This window comes from Callorhinus ursinus, unplaced genomic scaffold, assembly GCF_003265705.2.
Source record: "Callorhinus ursinus isolate GAN/ISIS: 27379988/994484 unplaced genomic scaffold, GSC_fseal_2.0 scaffold16, whole genome shotgun sequence".
NCBI classification, from domain to species: domain Eukaryota; kingdom Metazoa; phylum Chordata; class Mammalia; order Carnivora; family Otariidae; genus Callorhinus; species Callorhinus ursinus.
Window position 1 is genome coordinate 17,758,220 of NW_027397078.1, and position 16,765 is coordinate 17,774,984.

Genomic DNA, 16,765 nt, shown 5'->3' on the forward strand with positions numbered 1-16,765 from the left:
AACTAACTCCTCATTTTGTCACCTTTCTAGACTACTGAAAAGAAGGTGCTTTTAGAGCTGGAGATGTGAATAAGACTCCTGTGCCAGAGATCATAAATCATCTTGAGGTAAATTTTTTAAAATTAAGTAGATTGTTTTATGCAGTTTTATTTTTACAGAAAAACTGAGAGGATAATACAGAGAGTTCCCATATGCCCAGCACCCAGTTTCTTTTTATTATTAATAGGTGACCTTGGCATGGTACGTTTGTTACAGTTAATTAACCAATATTGAAACACTGTTATTAGCTAAAGTCCATAGTTCACTCCCTTTTCCTTACTTTTTAACTAATGTATTTTTTCTGTTTTAGGATCCCACCAGGATGACGTTTAGTTGTCATGTCTTCTTAGACTCTTCTTGCTGTGACAATTTCTCAGACTTTCATTGGTTTGATGACCTTGTCAGTTGTGAGGAGAACTGATCAGGTATTTTGTAGAATGTCCCTCAGTCGGGATTTGTCTGATGTTTTTCTCATTGTTAGACTGGTGTTCTGGGTTTTGTGGGGGAAGACCACAGAGGTAAAGTGCCATTCTTATATTCTTGTCACATCACGTCAAGAGTACGTACTGCCAACATGATTTGTCACTGTTAACGTTGGCTTTGGTCACTCGGCTGAGAAGGTTTATGTCCGCTTTCTCCATTCTCCACTCTAATGTTACTTTTTTTTTTTTTTAATTCTCTTTTGTACTGTGTTGTTAGGAATGAAGGCACTGTGTAGTCGCCACTTAAGGAGTCGGAAGTTATACGGCATCTCCTTTCGGGTGTTCTACATAAATTATTGGGAATTCTTCTGAATGGGAGATTGTCTCTTCTCCCCTGTTTGCTCATTTATTTAGTCATTTCTTTGTATCATTAGAGGTTTATGGATAATTATTTTATACTTTGGGTCATATTGCATTACTACTTTATTTGTTTTGTTGCTTAAATTTTTCTAGCCTTGGCCATTGATGAGCTCTTTTGGTTGGTGCATGTGTTACCCTAACATGCCCCCATTATCATGGGGTGGGGTTCCTTTTGAGCACCTCCTTACTGTTTTAGTTCTAGAATCAGCCATTTCTCCTCAAAGCCCTGGTTTCTTTTATTAGAGAATGCTAATGTTATTAGAAATCAAGATCTGAGTACGAGGTAGGCTCATTGCTACTTTGGGGGGGATGGTGTTTCTAGGTTCTGTTAGCTGAAATCCCACGTATACACTATCTGTATGTTTATGCATGTCTATACATGTTTCTCTGTATCTGTTTTTATATATCTATATCAATATTAAGCTAAACATGAGTTTTTACTGATGTCTTCAACCTAATCCATTAGCACATGGATCATTCTAGCCTTCTCTCCTTGCTTGTCTGTAACCTTTCCCAGACAGTGAGAAACCTGGCTCTCACCATTCACCATCAATGTACTTAATTGTTCACTCCTGGTACATATGTAATAATATACAGATATATATCAGTTTTGTTAACTTCTACCTCAATGGGAAACAGCTTTATTAACTAGAGTACATTGCTTATGTACATTTCCTTTTGCCTTTACTTTAGTCTTACAAATGCCACTCATTTCCAAAGTTATGTAGGTCAGCACCTTTCCCCCCCACCCTCTGGAATGACATTGTTTCATGCATTTGTAATACAGTTAGATTACATCAGATGGTGTCTATTCCTTCCTGGGATCCCCTGACCTACTAAATGATCTTAAATTTACATGCTTTAAGGTTCACTCTTGGGGCGCCTGGGTGGCTCAGTTGGTTAGGTGTCTGACTCTTGATTTTGGCTCAGGTCATGATCTCAGGGTCATGAGACTGAGCCCTGCATCAGGCTCCGGGCTGGGCGTGGAGCCTTCTTAAGATTCTTTCTCTCCCTTTCCCTTGCTCCTTGCCTCCTCAGAAAGAAAAAGGGTTCACTCTTTGTGTTATAAAGTTCTGTGGGTTTTGACAAGTACATGATGTTATGTATCTATTATTAGAGTATTATACAAAATAATTTCACCCCCTTAAAATTGCTTATGCTTCATCTATGAACCCTCCCCACAAACCTCTGGCAACCACTGATCTTTTTACTGTCTCTATAGTTTTGCCTTTTCCAGAATGTTCTTGAGATATTTTTAAAGTCACTTTATAAAGGAAACCTTTGATTTTTCTAACCTAGATACCATTTTTTTCCTACCACCAATTCAGTATTCCTAAATGAACAAAATATTTCTAGTAAGAATCAAGGCTTTCCCATTTCTTTTTTCATATACCACTCTATAAGGGCATTTTGCTTTATTTTTTAATATCCTACTTCTTTGGGGCACGTGGGCGGTTCAGTCGATGGAAGATGCGGCTCCTGATTTCGGGGTCATGAGTTTGAACCCCATTTTGTGCATAGAGCTGACTTAAAAACTAATAATTGGGGCACCTGGGTGGCTCAGTCAGTTGGGCATCTGGCTCTTAGTTTCGGCTCGGGTTATGATCTCCTAGGCTGTGGGATCAAGCCCCGTGTCAGGCTCCCCACTGGGCTGGGAGTCTGCTTCAGGATTCTCTCCATCTGCCCCTCCCCACTGCTGGCTCGAGCTCCCTCCCTCCCCCCTCTCTCTCCAAAAAATAATTTAAAAAAAAAATAAAGAGTAAAAAAACAAATACTCATATCCTGCTTTTTTGTTTCCATACTCAGAATTGGGAGAAGATCCCAAGTACCTTTATTTTTATTTTTGTTGGGGAGGTCGTGGGGTGCGGCAGGAGTGGCACATATCATGGGTTCTGTAGAGGTGGCAGCTAGCAAGCAGATACTCACTTGGGAGGACAGGTGCTCATTTTAAATTTAAACAATATGGGGGCGCTTGGGTGGCTCAGTCAGTTAAGTGTCTGCCTTCGGCTCAGGTCATGATCCCAGGTGGGCTCCCTGCTCAGCCCGGAGCCTGCTTCTGTCTCTGCCCCTTCCCCTGCTCATGTGCTCGCTCGTGCTGTCTCTCTCTCTGTCTGAAATAAATGAGTAAAATCTTTAAAAAAAAAAACAAAAAAAAACTGAATATGCTTCTATTTGTTTCTGGGGGACTATATTTAACATGAAAATGCTTTTGATTATTTTAATATAAATACTGATCCGTAGTATATCTCCTTTGAGAATATGTAAGATAGATGCAGTGAATATGTGACTGTTTCAGAATGGTTTCCATTATAATCAAAATCCTGTGGGATGATTGTCTTTGAAATTATTTGGAAGGCTCATTTAGGGGAAATGACAAGTATCGTATTCCTATCCCTTCCTTGTCATTTAGTTGCACCTTTACATATATGCATGAAAAATCTTGAAATTGGAACCCTTACCTCTACCAGTAAAAGATCATTAGTTACGCTCCACTACTGGCCACTTCTTGTTGCTGCTTACCTAGAAGAATTTACTATTTAATACAAAAACCCCTTCTGTTTTATAATCAGGTTTTGATTTAAACTGTCTTTAAGAGTTTTGACATCATCAGAGTCCTACCATGTAGCCAGAAGTATAGGAGAATAATGTTCGTTTACTAGCTTTGCTGCTTGTTGACTCTGTGACTACAGGCAAATTATTTACTGTCTCTGAGCCTCACATTTCCTCATTTGTAAAATGTGGATGATATTATTTGCCTCTCCTGTGGGATAAGGGGGATTAAATGAGACAAAGCACTTAGCCTGGTGCCTGGTACATACATATGGCTCAATAAATACCATCTAAAACCAAAACTTCCAAAGCAACAAGAATATGGGTAAAAATTCCAAAGGTTTATATGAGTATACATGTTTTTGTTCACTGGTTATTGGCTGGGCCAGACTAATCAGAAAAATGAATGATTCCTTTCCTTAAAAGTTCTCTCAAGGCCAGGCTAACTTTTCCTCAAACCTCAGCAGTGTTCACCTCGCCAAACTTAAGATGCTAGCAGCGGCTGTCAGCCTGAGATACTGTTGTCTCTCTAGGGACCACCTGGGGGCGCTCCTGGCATTTTACAGGCCAGGATGCTAACCACCTTGTGACACATGGGGCAAGCTTGCATGATGAAGCATTATTGTACCCCAAATTACCATATCAGTAGCCGACTGTCGAGACACACTAGACTAGACTGATACAGTACTGGCTTTAAACCTTTTATGGAACATATTGCAGGTGGCACAGACCCTGCTGGTATGCCAGTGGGTGAGGCGACCTCAGGCCTCTGTGTCTGGGACGGCCTAGGGAGTGTGGACAGTAGGCAGGCTGGAAAGTATGTGTCCCTTCTACAGGGCGCAGCCATGCCTTAGCTGTAGCCAGTTGCCTGCTATTGCTGTAGCTTCTCATTTTTTCGGAGAAAAGTTGGGTATCCAGGTTGTTAGGTAAAATTTCTCTATTTTAAAGTGTGGCTCTGGGCACCTGGCTGGCTCAGTCAGTGGAGCACGTGACTCTTGATCTCCGGGTTGTGTGAGTTCGAACCCCACTTTGGGTGTAGAGATGACTTAAAGAAATAAAGAATCTTCAAAAAAATAAAAAAAAATGTGGCTCAGCTTTTTTCTTTAACACTACTGAGGTCGTCAAACCAAGCAGATCAGTGGGCTGGATTTGGCCTACAGACCATTGGTTTGTAACCTCTGCTATAATTATTTTAGGAAGTGAGCTAAAATGTGGCAGAAGTAAACACTCAGGCCTATAACCGCACAACCCTGCATATTTGCTGATCTCAGAAAATATTTGCTGTGGAAACAAAGCACTAGGTGTGAGGTCATTTTCTAGAGTGCGGAGAATGGCAGCATTAGAACAGAGCTTTGGGGGAGCTTTCTCTCTGTTTGGGAAGAGGAATTCTGTTGGAGAAATCCCAGTAGCTGCTTTCTGAGGATCAGAACCCACTGCGCCTTGTGGTGCTGGCACTCCTGAATGGGGGTGGGGCTAGCTGCACCCCTGGAAGAAGGCTCAGAGTGATTCCACCACTGAGCCTAGCGTCTGGGCCCCCTACTCTCCATCCTGCCCTCAGAAATTGGGAGTTGCCCGCAAAGCTGACAGACCACAAAGGCTCCACCCTGTAGAACTTCTTGGTTTATGTGGCTTTAGAACCCTATGACGATCGTGGGGTTTATGCCTTTAGTATTTCTTCTTATTTTTGATCTAGGGTTACCGCCTACACAGCTCCACAAGCCACAGCTGTGGCCATCTGTGCTTTGGTGGGGGTGTTTCAAGGGTGTCCCAGGAGTTAGGTCACAGCCAGCCTAGCCAGCACAGTTCAGATACTGCTTGAGTCCTCTGGTTGGTTTCAGATCATCACTCATCACTTTAGAATTGTATAAAAAGAAGCAGCCTGTTAAAAGGTTGAGAAACAAACTCCGTATCTATTAAGCATAGTTGTTGCATACACTGATAATATCTGGACAAGAATAGCTGGTGTGTTTTGATGTGCATCACATCGAAATCTATAATATAAGATACTATAGGCCAGTGTTTCATCTTAGTTGTATGCTGTGGGATTACATGCAAAAACGTAGTGTAGTACTTTATTTTAAAACTTTGTTTTTTAGGGAGACAGGCTCATCTTACTTGCTACAATACTTTCTATTTGTAAACTATCTGTTTTAACCTCTCAGCAGAAAGGAAATTGCTTTTTTTAAAGAAGAATTTTAACATTTTTTTAATCATCAGGAAATTATTCAGAGAGTTATATATTGTGAAATACTTAATGATTATCCATGTCAGTTAGTGCTTATGAGCATGACTGTATAGGGCAGAGTGCTAACCACTGTTCAGATTACGTACATAATCCTTTAAAGAGAAGACATTTTCATATTTGCTGTGAAAAGTAGGTCTGCTGTTAATCATCTTTTCAGGGGACGCCTGGGTGGCTCAGTTGGTTAAGCGTCTGCCTTTGGCTCAGGTCATGATCCCAGGGTCCTGGGACTGAGCCCCACGTCGGGGTCCCTGCTCAGCAGGGAGCCTGCTTCTCCCTCTCTCTCTGCTGCTCCCCTTGCTTGTGCTCTCTCTCTCTCTTTGTCAAATAAATAAGTAAAATTTAAATCATCTTTTCAGATGGTAGCCATCTTTGTGGGTAAGTTGTTGGCTTTGATTTTAAAGATGATTTTTAATATGTTATTTTCAAAGGCAAGTATTTGTAACTCTTAAGGGCAAATTTTGTCCTTTTAGCTCTGCCTCTTACATGTCCTACAACAGCTTATTTATACAAGGGTTCTTTGCACCCCTCTCAGCCCTTCACCTCCCACCCCTGTAACCCCCTTTTTGGATGATAAGTTGTTGGGGGTTTCTTGTCTTTTTTCCCCCAAAGAAAGGCGCTCATCCTCACCCTACTGGTAGTGTCCTTGATACCTACCAGTGACATGGTGGAAAGAACACAGCCTTTGGAGAAGGCAGGCTTGGATTTGAGTCATGATTCTGCCATATGCCCATTCTGTGACGTTGTTTCCTTATTTTTTAAAATTTTTTATTTTTTTAAAGATTTTTATTTATTTGACAGAGACATAACAAGAGAGGGAATACAAGCAGGGGGAGTGGGAGAGGGAGAAGCAGGCTTCCTGCCAAGCAGGAAGCCCGATGCGGGGCTCGATCCCAGGAGCCCGGGATCATGACCTGAGCTGAAGGCAGACGCTTAACTGACTGAGCCACCCAGGCGCCCTGAGGTTGTTTTCTTATTTGTAAGCTAGAGGTAATCACAGCTACCTTGGAGGGCACAGTTGTTCAGTAAATGGTATCTGATAGCAGTAGTGGTGAAATTAATGGTAACTTTGGCGTTGGTGGCTCCTGAGGTTTTAAAGGTGGACAGAGCTGGCGGAGAGCTAGCAGCTCCCAAGAGCTCAGAACTGGACAGAACCCAAACTCTTGCTTGACGCCTGAAGCGTCTTTGTTTTTGTTTACCCTTGTCGCCTTTTCTTCTTCGTAAGAAGGCAGTTGTATTATCCTTATATTTTAAAGACTTGAAATTAGGGTTGAGAAATGAATAAAACAGTTCTTTGGAACCACTAGAGAAGCTTGAGTTAAGCTTTTGGGTGCTTCAGAAACTCTTTTTTGACGACAGTTAAATAGCTATCAAGTGTTCTGAATATGGTTAGCCCCTCAAGTATTGAAGTATCATTTCCTGGTGGGAAGCTTGTCATCATTTCTGTAAATACAAGCAGATTTGATGACTTAAGGTCATTCTTACCATTAAATTCAGTGAATTTCATTTTTCTTTTCTATTTCACCTAACAAATGTTCATTGAATACCTAGTCTGTGCCAGACCCTGTGCCTAATCAGTTGTATACCCTCAAAGGAGATACTGAATTATAGAATCTAAGAGTTGTAGGTCTTAGCCTTTTAATTGAATGAAAATCCTAAAGCCTTAGAGCTGTGCTGTCCAGTAAGGTAGCCACTGCTACCTGCGGGTAGCTGCTGACTACTTGAAATGTGGCCAGTCTGAATTGTGATGTGCTGTTCGTATAAAATGCACACTGGATCTCAAGGACCTCGTTGGAGAGAAATATGTAAAATAGCTCATCAGTGATTTTTATATTCATCATATATTAAAACAATACTATTTTTGATAGATTAAATAAAATATATTGAAATTTCACCTTTGCTTTTTCCTTCATGTGGCTACTAGAACATTTAAAGGGACTTGCATTATATTTTTATTAGACAGTGCTGTCTTAGACCTTCAGTGACTTGGCAGGGTTATTCATCTAGGACTCCTTTGGCTAGTGCAAATTATAGATCACCTTACTGTGAAAATGGCAGATAATGGTTGTTTTGATGAAAATGGTGGGTAATTCAAACAGGTTTAAAGATTTTATTTATTTGAGAGAGCGCGCAAGCTAGAGGGAGAGGGAGAGAGAATCTGAAGCAGACTACTCGCTGAGCACAGAGTCCAACGCGGGTCCCGATCTCATGACCATGAGATCATGACCTGAGTTGAAACCCAGAGTTGGCCACTTAACCGACAGAACCACTCAGGCGCCCCCGAACAGGTTTGAATTGACCCTAAGGACTAAAGTTAACCCTAAAGACTTTGAAATAATGTACATTTTAAATTAAGCCTGGATTGTTAATCTGGTAGAATATTTTAGCTTTTCAGATTTGGGATATTTTAAGAGTAGAAAACTGGAAAAACATACTCAAAGAATTAGTAGCTTAAATCTATTTTCCCTTTTTCCTAAGCATTCATAAATTATTCTACAGAGGTGATCCCTGTATCTCCCAATATTTTTTGGGGGGTGTGCATAGGAGGTACAGGACAAGGTTGGTCTATATATTTTTTATTTTATTAGGTAGATTGGTTTGGTATAGTAAAAGTGACTCTTCGTTATTTAACAGACATATGAGCAAGTATGAGCTCAGGCTCTGGAAATGCAGGGGTGAACAAAGCATAGCCCTTGACTGGAACTACAGCCTTTTTGTTTTTGTTTTGTTTTGTTTTGAGTTTTTATTTGGAAATAATTCCAGAGGTACAGAGTTGCAAGAGTAAAAATTTTTACAAAGAGCACCTTATATCCTTGATGCATATTGGCCTATTAATATTTCCCCTGTTGGCTTTATTTGTGCCCTCGTTCTGTGCATGTATGTGTGTGTGTTTGTGTACAGGCACACATGTACACATACATGGTATATTTTTTTTCCTGAATCATTTTGAGAGTAAGTTGTCATACTGTTTACCCCTAAATATTTCACTGCCTAATTTCCAAAACTAAGTGTAGTCTCACATAGAACCATAGCACAGTTAGCAATTCAGTAAACTTAGTAAGTTCAATAAATTAAACATAATGGAATACTTTTCATAATCTACCATCTTTCAATTTTGTCAATTGATCCATTCTTTTTTTAAAATTTTTTATTGTTAGGTTAATCACCATACGTTACATCATTAGTTTTTGAATTGATCCATTCTTTTATAACATTTTCCCCACTTAGTGTAGGACCCAGTCTAGGAATTTTATTAGATTAAGTTGTCATGTACTCTGTCTCCTTTAATCTGTGGTATTTTTCTTGCCTTTTTCTTTTATGACATTGGCTTTTTTAAGATGACATTCTCACCCTGTTTCCACCCCTCTTTTTTTTTTTTTTTTAAATAGAACATTTATCATTTTGGCTTGTCTTTCTTCATAAGTTTCAGGTTCCGCATTCCTTTTTTTTTAAGATTTTATTTATTTGAGAGAGAGAGTACAAGCAGGGGGAATAGAAGGCAGAGGGAGAGGGAGAAGCAGGTTCCCCCACTGAGCAGGGAGCGTGACGCAGGACTCGATCCCAGGACCCTGGGATCATGACCTGAGCCGAAGATGGAAGGCGGGTGCTTAACTGCCGGAGCCATGCAGGCACCCCTCAGGTTCTGCATTCCTGACTGGAATATTGGAAAGTAATATGTTTTCTCAGGGTGTCCCATCTAGAGGTGTACGTTGTCCATCTTTCCCTCATTGATGTTAATTTTGATTACTAATCATGATACTGTTTGATTTATCTACTGTGTAATCTCCCCTTCTCCCCCCACAACTAATAAGCAGTTCTTTGGGGAGATACTTGAAGACCATTCATACATACTACTCTTCATCCAAATCTACTCCTAGATTTAGCATCCATTGATGATTTTTTTCTTGAAGCAGTCTGTACTGTGATATTGGCAAAATGATTTTTTTTAGGCTTCAGCACTCCTTGCATGTTTACCAGTTGGATTCTAATATAAATAAAAGTCCTCCCTTCTCCATTTATGTACGTGTGTATTTAATACTGATAGCGACTCATGGGTTCCTGTTTTCTACAGGCCTGTAATTCATTACTGTCCTTAATTATTTTGGTACTCAAATTGTCACAGGTTTGGCCAGTGGGAGCCTTTTCAAACTGGCTCTCAGGTCCTTAGGACAAGCTCCCATCATTTTTGAGTACTTCCCCCACTCTGTGGTGTAACAGCATGTTCTAGATAGAGCTGCAGTTTATATGAGAGACCTTTAGATACACTGGTGGCTTCAGTGTCGTGTGTTCAGTGCGCCTGTGAGGATAAGCACAACCTGCAGTGAAAGCACAGTGGAGGGTCCTCTAGCGCGCTGTGGGTAGAGGAGAGGCATGGCGGTAGGACTCGGGGAAGGGGGTTGTCAGTGGAAGCCCTCTTAGAGGAAGTGCCATCAGTACCAACGTGTACAGGATCGATGTGGCTTCAAGAAGCAGTGGGGAGGGAGGAAGAAAAGCATCTCAGGCAGATGGATGATCATGGTCTCATGCCCTAGGAGGAGGTAGCACAGGACAGCCATTCACGGAATCACACCTGGCTCTGTTCTGTTGGGATGCAGAGTGGAGGGGGCATGATCAGATCTGCATCTTAGAACACAAATACTCTGGCTGTGATGTGGGAGGAAGGCAAGACCAGAGGTGAGAGAGCAGCATGACATTGGAGCCGTAATGTTGATGACAATATTCGGAAATGCCCCGAATAATGGTAACTAGTGCTTTCTGACTTAACTAACGTTTGACATTTAAGTTTTACTACAGCCCTACTATTATTTCCATTTTATAGGTGAAATTTCAAAGGTGTGAGGATTGAGTATTTTCTTAGACACTAACAGATGGCAGAACTGTGGTGGAAACCATAACCGCTTTGTTTCACCCTGTAGTTGGTTGTGCAAGAATGGGAAGTCAGGGATCACACCCTGGTTTCTTGTATTGTTACTGAGTGAATAGTGGTAACATTCGTGGAGAGAACAGAGAGCATTTGGGGAAGGGGTTGTGGTGAGGATTTCCTTTTTGAACATATTGACAATTATCTTTGGGCATATCCAGATGGTGCTCTGTAGTAGGCAAGTGGCTCTATGTGTCTGGAGTCTTGGAGAGAGCATGATGTTCAAGATACCAATTTGGGAATCCTCAGCCTTTAAATGTTACTGAATGCCTACTAGTGGATATGATCACTGGTTAAAAGGATGTAGAATGGAAAGAGGAAGCAACTTAGGGCAAAAACCAGACGGACGTTAATGGGACAAAAGAGGTGGGAAGAAACCAGGCTAGTATGTTGTCAAAGAGGCTAAAAAAAGGAGCAATCAGTATTGTCAGATGCTGCAGAGATCAAGGGGGCATAGGGACCAGAAAATATATCCTCTGGATTTAGCAGCAGAGAGATTGTGGTATTTCAGTGGAACAGTGATAAGAGCCAGGTTAAAGCAGACTAAGGTATGGATTGTAGGGAGAAGAGTACAGGGTGGACAGAAAGCCCATATATGTGCCGGTCATATTCCCCCACATTTTAATTTTTCTTCATGTTCATTGGATAGCTTTCGTGTTGTGACTGGAAGTCATTAAAACAGTCACTGATGGCTTTTTTTTTTTTAACCTGTGGTTAGGCAGAGTCTCACAGGTATGGGCTTTGTGGCCGCTTGGTAGACAAAAAGAGTGTACATAACTCCTGACAGTCTTAGCTTGGAAGGAAGAGGAGAGCAAGCCAGACACCCAGTGAAAGCTAGCAGTTTGTATGCAAAATGAAATGCCCTGCCTATAACCAATATCAGGTTTGAGATTACATGATGTTTTTTAAGTATCTATCTAATTATAAACGAGCAAAAGTAATTCAGTATTTTCCTTAAATATCTTTATTTCTTTATTTTTTCAAAGATTTATTCAGTTAAAAATTTTTTTTATTCAAGGATAGTGGACTTACAATGTCATATTAGAGACTGATTCAACAATTCTATACATTAGGAATGCTCAGTACAATAAGTGTAGCTACCATTTTTCACGATACATCATTATTACAATATTATTGACTGTATTTCCTACTGTCTTTTTATCCCTGTGACCTATTTATTTTATAACTAGATGTTGGTACCTCTTAATCCCCTTCATGTATTTTGCCCATCCCTCCTCTCCTCTGGCAACCACCAGTTTCTTCTCTCTTTATGAGTCTGTTTCTGTTTTCTTGCTTGTTCTTTTTTTTTTTTTTTAGATTCCGCATGTAAGTGAAATCATATAGTATAGGTCCTTCTGTGATTGGTTTATTTCACTTAGCATAATACCCTGTAGGTTAATGTTGTTGTGAGTGACAAGATGTTATTTTTTTGTGGCTGAGTAATACTCCATTGTGTATATATTCCACATGTTCCTTACCATTCAGCTATCAGTGGACACTTGGGATGTTTCTATAACTTGGCTATTATAAATAATGCTGCAGTAAAAATGGGGGTGCATGTATCCTTTCAAATTAGGGTTTTCATTTTCTTCAGGTAAATACCCAGCAGTGGAATCACTGGATTGTATGGTAGTTCTATTTTTAATTTTTTGGGAAACCTCCATACTGTTTTCCATAGTGGCTGCACCAGTTTACATTCTCATCATTAGTGCATGAGGATTTTTTTCCTCCACATCCTTGCCAACACTTAGTTTTGTCTTTTTGATATTAGACATTTTGACAAGAGTGAAGTGCTAATTCATTGTGATTTTGATTTGCATTTTCCTGATGATGCATGGTGTTGAGTGACTTCTCACGTGTCTCTTGGTCATCTGGATGTCTTCTTTGGAAAAAATGCCTATTCAGGTTCTTCTGCCCATTTTTAATTGGAATGTTTGGTGTTTTGGTTTGGTTTGGTTTTGGTGTTGTATGCATTCTTTATATATTTTCTCCCCTTCAATAGGAAATATCTTCTCCCCTTCAATAGGTTGTCTTCTCTGTTTGTTGATGGTTTCTTTTGCCATGTAAAAGCTTTTTAGTTTGATGTAGTCCCCATAGTTTTTCTTGTTTCCCTAAGGAGACATGAAGAAAAATGTTGCTGGGGTGCCTGGGTGACTCAGTCATTAAGCGTCTGCCTTTCGCTCAGGTCAGGATCCCAGTGTCCTGGGATTGAGCCCCGCATCGGGCTCCTTGCTCCGCGGGAAGCCTGCTTCTCCCTCTCCCACTCCCCCTACTTGTGTTCCTGCTCTCGTTCTCTCTCTCTCTCTGTCAAATAAATAAAATCTTTAAAAAAAAAAATGTTGCTAAGGCTGATGTCTAAGACATGACTGACTATGTTTTCTTTTAGGATTTTTATGCTTTCAGGTCTCACATTTAGGTCTTTAATCCATTTTGAGTTTATTTTTGTGTATGGTGTAAGAAAGTGGCACAGTTTCATTCTTTGGCATTAGCTCTCCAGTTTTTTTTTTTAGCACCATTTATTGAAGAGACTGTTTTTACCCCATTGTATATGCTTGCTTCCTTTATTGTAGATTAATTGACTCTGTATGCCTGGGTTTCTTTCTGGGCTCTATGTTCTGTTTCATTGATCTTATGTGTCTATTTTTGTACATTACCATACCATTTTGATTACTATACCTTTGTAGTATAGCTTGAAATCTGGGATTGTGATATCTCCAGCTTTGTTCTTCTTTCTCAAGAGTGCTTTGGCTCTTTGGGGTCTTTTGTGGTTCCATACAAATTTTGGGATTATTTGTTGTGGTTCTCTGAAAAATGCTGTGGGTATTTTGATAGGGATTGCATTGAATCTGTAGATTACTTTGGGTAGTATGGACATTTTAACAATAATAATTATACCACTCCATGAGCCTGATGGATCTTTCCAATTGTTTGTGTCATCTTCAGTTTCTTTCATCAGTGTCTTACAGTTTTCAGAGTACAGGTCTTTCATTTCCTTAGTTAAGTTTATTTCTACATTTTATTCTGTTTTGATGCACTTGTAAATGGGATTTTCTCATTTTGTCGTTAAGTGTATAGAAATGCAACAGACTTCTGTGTATTTTGTATCCTGTAACTTTACTGAAATCATTTATTCTAATTGTTTTTTGGTGGTATCTTTGGCGTTTTTTCTGTATAATGTCTTGTCATCTGTGAATAGTGAGTTTTATTTCTTCCTCACCACTTTGGATGCCTTTTATTTCTAGCGTCTGATTGCTGTGACTAGGACTTCCAGTACCGTCTTGAATAAAACTGGTGAGAGTGGACATCCTTGTCTTGTTCCTGACCTTAGGGGGAAAACTCTCACTTATTCTCCATTCAGCGTACTGTTTTTCATCTATGGTCTGTATTATGTTGAGTTATCTTCTTCTGAACCCACTTTGTTGAATGTTTTTATCGTGGATGCATGTTGAATTTCGTCAAAATTTTTTTCTCCAGCTATTCAGATGATCATATACTTTTTATCCTTTTGTTAATGTGGTGTATCGTGTTCATTGATTCTTAGATATTGAACCATCCTCACATCCCTGGAATAAACCCCATTTGATTGTGGTGAATGACTTTGTCAGTGTGTAGAATTTGGTTTGCTCATATTTTGTTGATGATTTCTGCATCTTTGTTTATCAGAGATAGTACTCTGTCATTTTTTAATTAATTTTTTTTAAGAGAGTGTGTGAGCAGGGGTGGGAGGGATAGAGGGAGAGGGAGAGAATCTTAAGCGGACTCCTCGTGGAACCCGATGTGGGGCTCGATCTCATGAACCTGAGATCATGACCTGAGTTGAAATCAAGAATCGGACGCTTAACCAATTGAGCCATCCAGGCACCCCTGTAATTTCCTTTTATTGTAGTGTCTTTACCTAGTTTTGATATCAGGGTAATGCTCGTCTCATAGAATGAATATGGAAGTTTTCCTTCTATTTTTTTTTGAATACTTTGAGAAGGTTAGGTGTTAGCTCTTTAAATGTTTGGTAGAATTTACTTGTGTAGCCATATGGTCCTGGACTTTTTTGGGGGGGGCGGTAGTTTTTTGATTATCGATTCAGTTTTGTTACTAGAACTAATCACTCTTCAGATATTCTCTTCTTCCTGATCCAGTCTTGGAAGATTGTGTATCTCTAGGAATTACCCATCTTTTCTACAATGTCCAGTGTCTTGGCATATAATTCTTTGTGGTTTTGTGGCGTCAGTTGTTATTTCTCCTCTTTCATTTTTCTCTTTTCTTTTCCTTCCCCCCCCCTTTTTTTTGAGAGAGAGAGCACACAAAGAGAGGGGGGTGGGGAGGGAGAGGGAGAGAGAGAATCTTAAGCAGACTCCATGCCCAGTGTGCGCTTGATCCCACAGCCCTGAGATCAAGACTTGGATGCCAACTTAACCGACTGAGCCACCCAGGCGCCCTCTCCTCTTTCATTTCTGATTTTATTTGATTCTTTTCTTTTTCTTGATGAGTTTGGCTAAAGGTCTTTCAGGGTTCTTTTTTATCTTTTCAAAGAACCAGCTCTTGGTTCACTGATCTTTTCTATTGTGTTTCAGTCTCTATTTCATTTATTCCCACTCTGATTTTTACTCTTTTCTTCCTTCTGGTAACCCTGGGCTTTGTTTGTCCTTACTTTTTCTGGTCCCTTCAGGTGTAGAGATTTTTCTTGTTTTTTTTTGAGATCGGCCTGTATCACTATAAACGTCCCTCTTAGAAGTGCTTCTGCTGTGTCACAAAGATTTTGAATTGTTGTGTTTTTATTTTCATTCGTCTCCAGGTATTTTTAAATTTCCTCTTTCATGTCCTTGTTGACACATTGGTTGGTTAGTAGCATATTTGTTAGCTTCTGCATGGTAGTGTTTTTCCAGTTTTTGTTGTTGCTGTGGTTACTGATGTCTAGTTCCATATTGTCATTAGAAAACATGTTTGATATGATTTCAGTCTTCTTAAATTAATTGCGACTTGATTTGTGGCCTAACATGTGATTTATCTTGGAGAATGTTCCATGTGCACTTGAAATGAGTTATGTATTCTTCTGTTTTGGGATGGAATGTTCTGTACATATTTGGTCCCTCTGGTCTAATATGTCATTCAAAGCCAGTGTATCTTGTTGGATTTTCTGTGTCAGTGATCTATACATTGATGTAAGTGGAATGTTAAAGTGTCTTGCAATTTCTATATTATTCTGTTTCTCCCCTTTTGTTTGTTAACGTTTTTTTTTGTTGCAATAATCTTTTTTAAAATTTTTATTGTTATGTTAATCACCATACATTACATCATTAGTTTTTGATGTAGGGTTCCATGATTCATTGTGCATAACACCCTGTGCTCCATGCAGAATGTGCCCTCTTTAATACCCATCACCACGCTAACCCATCCCCCCACCCTCCTCCCCTCTAGAACCCTCAGTTTGTTTTTCAGAGTCCATAGTCTCTCATGGTTCGTCTGTTAACATTTTTTTTTTAAAGATTTTATTTATTTATTTGACAGAGAGGGATAGTGAGAGAGGGAACACAAGCAGGGGGAGTGGGAGAGGGAGGAGCAGACTTCCCGCTGAGCAGGGAGCCCGATGTGGGGCTTGATCCCAGGACCCTGGGATCATGACCCGAGCCAAGGCAGACTCTTAACGACTGAGCCACCCAGGTGCCCCCTGTTAACATTTGTTTTTTGTATTTAGGTGCCCTAATGTTGGGTGTGTATTTACAACTGTAATATTCTCTTGTTGGATTGATCCTTTTATCATTACATAATGCCTTTCTTTGTCTTCCGTTGCAGTCTTTATTTTATTTTTTTTTAATATTTTATTTATTTTAGAGAGAGCCCAAGAGAGAGCAGAGAGCACAAGCAGGGAGGTGAGGAGAGGGGCAAAGGGAGGGGCAGAAGTGAACTCCCTGCTGAGCAGGGAGCCCGATGTGGTGCTCTATCCCAGGACCCTGGGATCATGACCTGAGCCGCTTAACTAACTCAGCCACCCAGGTGCCTCGCAATCTTTGTTTTAAAGTTTATTTTGTCTGATAGAAGTATTGCCCCCCAAGTTTTTTTTTTTTTTTTTTTTTTTGGCTTCCATTTACATGGAATGTGTTTCCATCTCTTCATTTTCAGTCTGTATGTGTCTTTTTGTCTGAAGTTAAGTCTCTCCTAGGCAGCATGTAGATGGGT

At 40.0% G+C, this 16,765-nt stretch overlaps 1 protein-coding gene across 8 annotated transcripts in view; it reads left to right on the forward strand.

Moving 5' to 3' along the window:
• Positions 1–16,765, forward strand: part of TAB3 (TGF-beta activated kinase 1 (MAP3K7) binding protein 3) — an 88,143-nt gene that overhangs the window by 37,063 nt on the left and 34,315 nt on the right. For 5 of the 8 annotated variants that reach the window (XR_012381037.1, XM_073901942.1, XM_073901940.1 and 2 more), the window contains 2 exons: positions 31–107; positions 350–464. The exons of 1 other annotated variant lie outside the window; for it this stretch is intronic. The gene's annotated coding sequence lies outside the window, so the exon portion shown is untranslated. The remainder of the gene's footprint in view (positions 1–30; positions 108–349; positions 465–16,765) is intronic. 2 more of the 8 variants (XM_025857555.2, XM_025857558.2) reach the window with 1 other exon arrangement.